The sequence below is a fragment of the Aegilops tauschii genome, chromosome 2 (genome assembly GCF_002575655.3).
Source record: "Aegilops tauschii subsp. strangulata cultivar AL8/78 chromosome 2, Aet v6.0, whole genome shotgun sequence".
Lineage (NCBI taxonomy): Eukaryota > Viridiplantae > Streptophyta > Magnoliopsida > Poales > Poaceae > Aegilops > Aegilops tauschii.
This window is the reverse complement of record NC_053036.3, coordinates 55,930,325-55,936,747: the sequence shown is the minus strand read 5'-3', so window position 1 is coordinate 55,936,747 and position 6,423 is coordinate 55,930,325.

Here is a 6,423-nt window from a genome sequence, read left to right as displayed (position 1 = left end):
AGGCTCCAGCGTGTATATATATACCGGAGAGAGAGTGTGAAGCGTGCAAACCCTAGAAAACATTTTGACCAGTCAAAGAATCCTACTAGCACAAATTATGCTCAAGTGTAGTTATCGAACCCGAGACCTCAAGTTTGACGAGCGAACAGGCTAACCAGCTACACAACCCTCCCGTTATGTTCAACGAGAGGGAAATAACCTTTTATACATTCCTGCATTCGTGTGACAAGCATGCCGTGTTTTTTTGTGTGTGTGGGAGTCATTGGGATTTCAATCATAATCGTGTCATGTGGCTTTGGTGGTAAGACTATCCACAATGGTGCAGAAATAATGCAGCCTTAGTCACCTTACCTCTCTCCACGTAGTACGTTGGGTCCCACCAGTCAGAGGGTGAAACAAACAAATTAATAAGAAAAATTAAAAGCGCCAGCGGTGTATCTTACCTCACACATCTCGCTACTGCTCGGGAACACTGTCCAATTAATCCCTCTGTTCGCTCACGTACTATTTTAAGTGAATCCTTATTATAACATGCACACAAATTTTGGGCACTTGTATTCGACTTAAGTCAGTGTGCCACCGTATCTCGTATACTTACTACTCCCTCCGTCTAGGTGTAATAAGTCACGTTAGAAGGTGCAACGGGACCAAGGTGCGTGCGTGTGCGTGTGTGTGTGTGTGTGTGCGTGTGTGTGTGTTTAACAACATGTGTGTGTTAGAGAGAGCGACAGATCGACCTACTCCTACAGAGAGATGTTGTGTAGTGTACGATTTTAGCCGCGAGAATTGGTGCATCCTCTCGTTTCCGGGCGTGTCCGGTAGGGACATGCGGACAGCTGCCACGCCCGCTCCCGACCAGCCTGGCCCACCCAAAGCCCCTCCATCGCCCGCGCGCGCTTCCCGCCCGAAACGGTCAGCGCCGCTCCAAAGAATCGGTTCCGCATTCATGCCCGGGCAGAGCGGACGCGACCTCTCACTGGCGCAAGAGTGATGGTTGCTTCGTCCGTCCAACTTACTGCTGGGTCTATGTGATTTGACGGCTCATTGGTCTTTATTACTAAGGTGGTAGGACTGCTGGATGTCCCACGCTTTCGGCGAAAGGAGGTACTACTACTAGATTACAATTTTCTCCATTCTTACAGCGGAGGCGTGCAAGAGCAATGAAAACACGCAGGCTCAGTGATTACATGGCCCACCTCACACTATCACCGTGCGACACCTAACTCTTTACATAGTACTCCCTCCGTTCCTAAATATTACTAGATGAGTCCCCGCGCGTTGCCGCGGAACAGCGGTATATCTCTCTGCGCAAAATTATCGATTTCATAGAACTAAAGAAAACTCTATAACCGCATGACAAATGTGGTAGACAAACTAAATAAACTCCCATCATCATTTAGATCATCCCACGTAAGGAAAAAAGATCAGCCAATTCCTACTGCATAATGGGATTATATTTTTCTTTTTGACATGTTAATGAGACTTAAAAGCTCACTTACATGCATGTTACCGGTGCATGCTTGCATGCAGACATGTTGATGTGATTTAAAACCCACTCACATGCATGTGCCACGGTATTTCTGCATGCTTGCATGTGGCTTAGTGCGGAGCCTCTCAACGTCTAGATCAGACGGCTATTATGGACTGATTTACTTCATCTAACGGCTACATCAATTTTGATGATGTGGCTCAAGGAGAGGATAGAGAATTCCTAGTAGTGGGGGCTAGCTATTACTAGTAGATAAGTCTTTATAGAGATTCCACTACATACGGAACAAAATGAATGAATCTACACTTAAAATGCATCTATATACATCCGAATGTGGTTCATGGTGAAATCTCTACAAAGACTTATATTTAGGAACGGAGGAAGTACTAGTATAGTACGTACTGTAATTTATCAGCGAGATAAATTTGTACAATGCTATGAAGCTTCCAGCTTCTGTTACATGTATCTTGCGTCCAAGGTTGCCCGTTGCAACATTTCATCAAATACAAAGGAGACTAACATGCATGCTATTGCATCTCAATGATTGACAGATCATAGAAAATATGTACTCCCTCCGTTCCAAAATAAGTGTCTCAACTTTGTGCAAACTTTAGTACAAAGTTGTACTACTACTAAAGTTGACACTTATTTTGGAACAGAGGCAGCTAAAGAAAAAAACGATCCATGCAGTCCCTAGCCCTTGAACCGTGAACCCTGACCAGGCTTCAATTTGCTGGCAACGTTCAAGCTTCCTAATAAATGAAGTTTGCAACCTTTTGACCATCGGATCATTTTGTGCAGTTTCACCAAAATCGAGATGAGCATCCCTGTGGCAAAGAAATTGAAGAAGCATGATTAGAATAAGATTACTGGGACTAGTTGATTAGACATAAACTCATCACAAATACAGTACGTAGAAGCCAGTAGAGGTATGTGCGGGGCAAAGAAGTAGAGAAATATCCACATGGAGTGATGTGGGCAGATGGAGCAGTGGTGCAAGTCGGCTGTTAAGGGAGTTGTACCTGAGGGACGTAGCTCAACCTTGAGGAGGGCGGCGGGAGGCGGCAACTGCCCACGTCGCGGCAGTGAGCAAGGGACGAATGCAAGCTCACCGGCTTTGTGAGAGAGAACGGCGGGGACCCCTTATCGGGACGTGCCGACAGTGGGTTTTCGCCGTCGGCGACGGCCACCGCATCTACACTAAGCATCCACCCCTTCCCCAAGCGGACGTGATCCGCCGAGATGTTAGAGATGTGGACACAGTCGTTTTGTGCGAGAGAGTGTGAAGAGAGCAACCCCAGCAAGCAACCGTGTAGGCTGGCCCGTCCTGACTATGTATATAGTGGAGCGGTTTCCTTTTCTCTCCATATGAACCTATCATATTGCGTACGTGCCACTGAAGAAAAAAAACTTTATTTATAAATGACGCGGCACCTACTACTTGTTCTCCCATAACCTTGCGCTTGGCATCTCCAAAATATTAACCTTGCGATTGGCTCTTCGCTTCTTCGGGAAGTCGAGCAATAATGGTAGTGCAGTATATATCGTTTTGGCTATATGAGACCGAATGAATTGCTGCACGTCCACCACGTGGGCGAGGGTCGAGGGGCGAGGGAGAGTGCTACATACGGAGCAAAATGAGTGAATCTACACTCTAAAATACGTCTATATACATCAGTGTTTGGAGTATGTACTAGTAGTTCATATTGAAATCTACTAAAGGACATATATATTCCAAACAATATGATATAATCTCTATAACCAAGGTAGTAGTAGGGATGAGGAGTAAACGGAGGGAGTAGTAAAATTTTCTCCTCGTCCTGCGAGCCACCGCGCGCATGGGCGAGGGAGCGGGCGTAAGGCGGAGCAAGCTTCACCTCATCCTGCGAGCCACCGCGCCCATGGGCGGGGGAGACGGCGTACTAAGCAAGCTTCTCCTCGTTCTGCGAGTTGACGGGACACATCAAAAGTACTCCAGTGTATAGAGCCTTGCCTCTAAGGTAGGCCCCACATGGTTTGCCTCTTTTTTTAACATAACACGTCAAGTCACAATTTGTTTGTTCACCCGTGGTAGACGATCCTCCCTCCACCAAGTGGACAACCAGTACACGTGCCAAATTACCACGTGGGCTGCCTTTTTCGTACAGAAAGGAGCTCCACCGTGTACCCGCGCGGGTGTGGTTGGGAAAGAGATGGGAGTACGTGCACCGTGCATGCACCTCTTCTCTTCGTGCACGTCCCCCACCTACGTGGGTGTGTGTGAGAGATACAAACCGCATTCGTGAGTGTTTTTTGTTTTGGGGTGGGGGTTGATTTCGTGAATTATTTGTGGGAATATGTGTCGATGACATCTCAAACAAAATTTCGCATGCAATGTGTGTGAAATGGAGGCCTATCCGTATCATACATAGAGGGTCGGGCAATCCACGAGAAGAGAGGGAGGGGTCATAGCTATCGATAGAGTTGAAGAGAGGATCAAGTGGGTGGGTGCGAGATCGATGAAGAGAGCCATCGAAATTGTGTGTGTGCAAGTCAAAGATATAGGGCGACTGGCCTACCGGAACGTTAGAGGGCACATGTCAAGTTTGTGTGTGGCAGGGAGACATGACTAGAGCGCTCGATGTATCGGTGTGTGTGGGGGAGGGGGTGGGGGAGGGGTAGGCAGAGGCCTAACTATAGAGGTAGAACGACTCGTATATGTGTTGAGAAGGAGAGACCCAGCTATGTCTTGAGGGAGATCGGTCGACATCCATACATAACTGAAGGACGGGAAATATGATGGGATAGAGAGAGAAAGGAGAGAGAGAGGAGAGAGAGAGGGAGGGAGAGGGAGGGAGGGAGAGGGGTAGAGTGCTGGATGGGTGATGGAGTTGCTTCTCGAAGATGGTGGGAGAGGCCTACTAGACAAACTGAGGGTGGAACTGCAATGTTATCAATAAGAGTGGGGATGTGTTTCTGTGTGTGCCTGTGCGTGATAGATCTGTCAGGACGCATCCATGGATGATGAAGGGGAACCATGTGTTTGGTAAGCAAACCTAACTAGATCGGTACATCAATTGTTGTTTGTCGGAGGAAGGGAGAGACACAACTAATGAGGTAGATCGATTGACGTGTGGGTAAAAACGAGTTATAAGGACCTAGCTAGCTATATGTATAGCGAGAGATCGGTCGGTGTACGTCCATTTGTTAGAGGCAAATAAGGCCCAGCGAGACGGATAGATAGAGAGAATGGAGCTAGGAGGTGGTGCGAGAGGCCCAACTACTAGCTAGATAGGGGGAGGAGTGTGCGGTTGTGAGATCGATGAAAAGAGGGGCGAGAGTTTACACGTGTGTTTGACCGTATGAGAGACACAAGGCAAGGACACATAAAGGAGGAGATTGAAGGTGTGTGTGTGTGTGTATGTTGTAGGCAGGCATCGCTGGAGAGGTTTATCGATTGGTGTGTGTTGGAACGGAGTTGTGGAGACTCTGGGAGAACGACCTAAAGAAAAAAATGAATGTGCCCGGTGGATAGAATGCCGAGGGAGGGGGAGGGCGAGGAGGGCGTGTGCATGCACGAGAGAAAGTTAGTGGTAGCTACAAAGGTTAGAGGATTGTGTGGGTGTAAGAGACTAACAAAGATCATAATTTGATATGAAAGCGGATTCATATATTTGAATAGGAGATCATAGTGTTTTAAACATTGCATGCATGAATATAGCGGTGATACACGTGATGTGCACATGTTATACCATAATGTGATAATGCATGGCGTTTGCAACTCACAGCTAAATGCTGAACAATCTAAACCATACTATACATCAAACAATCTCACATTTTATTTGAATTTGTGATAATGTGTGGCGTTTGCAGCTTACAACTAAATATCGAACAATCTAAACAATACTATATATCGAACATTCTCACATTTTATTTGAATTTGTGGTAATGTGTGGTGTTTGCAACTCACATCTAAATACTTGTAGGCGTAGGGGGCGGGGCACCATACATAATGTGATAAACACATTATACATATGAGACATGGTTTAGATTATGAAGATCTAGCTAGAGCTAGAAATGTAATGTGATTTGAAATCAAAATAATGTGGATTCAAAAAATCTAGTTCGAGTTCATATAGTACACATAGTTCATATGTAACTCGAGACTAATCATGTGGTGTGCTATGAAGATAATACACAAACGATGGTTTAACTTGACAATAATGATGATTGTAGATCTTATTAAAACAGAGAAACGAATTCAAATAATTTGACTTCACAACAATCATTACTGTAGATCTTATTCAAATAGAGAAACGAAATCAAATTTAGTTCATATTGAAGCGGTAGTATATACGTTTGGAATGCACTAAAACGTTCATTTGAGTAGTAGGTTGCATGCATTATGTGAAATATTTTAATTGAACATAACATGAATTCAAAGTTTTGAATGAAATTTGTAGTGCGCATTGATTTGGTACAGTACACGTTAGGCTTGTCCGGAAATTTCAACCGGCGCCTTGTTAGCCCGAAATATTTAAGATATATCTTTGTCTCGTTGTGCTCCGACAACTCCCTCCATCTCAACCCGCGCCTTGCTATTCCAAAATTACAACGCGCGCGAAAACTCCCACCTCCTGTAAAATCCCGACACGCGAAATGCCCGTGGTACCCCTGAACCGAAAGAACCGCCTCAAATCGGTGGGGGTACTTTCGTAACTTACCCCACATTTCGGACAAGCGCGTCTCTAAGCCATGGTTCCCCAGTGCCATCCCATCCACCCACCCATTCGTACACCGAGGCCGCGAAAACCCATGACGAAACCCCACACCCTGCTCCGTCCGCCACCCAGTCGGAGCCTCTTCCCCGACGACGTCGTCCACAGCAACACCTCGACGTCCCTCATCCACCGTACCGGATTAGGATCCGTCGTCGATCGCATCGTCCCGCTGGT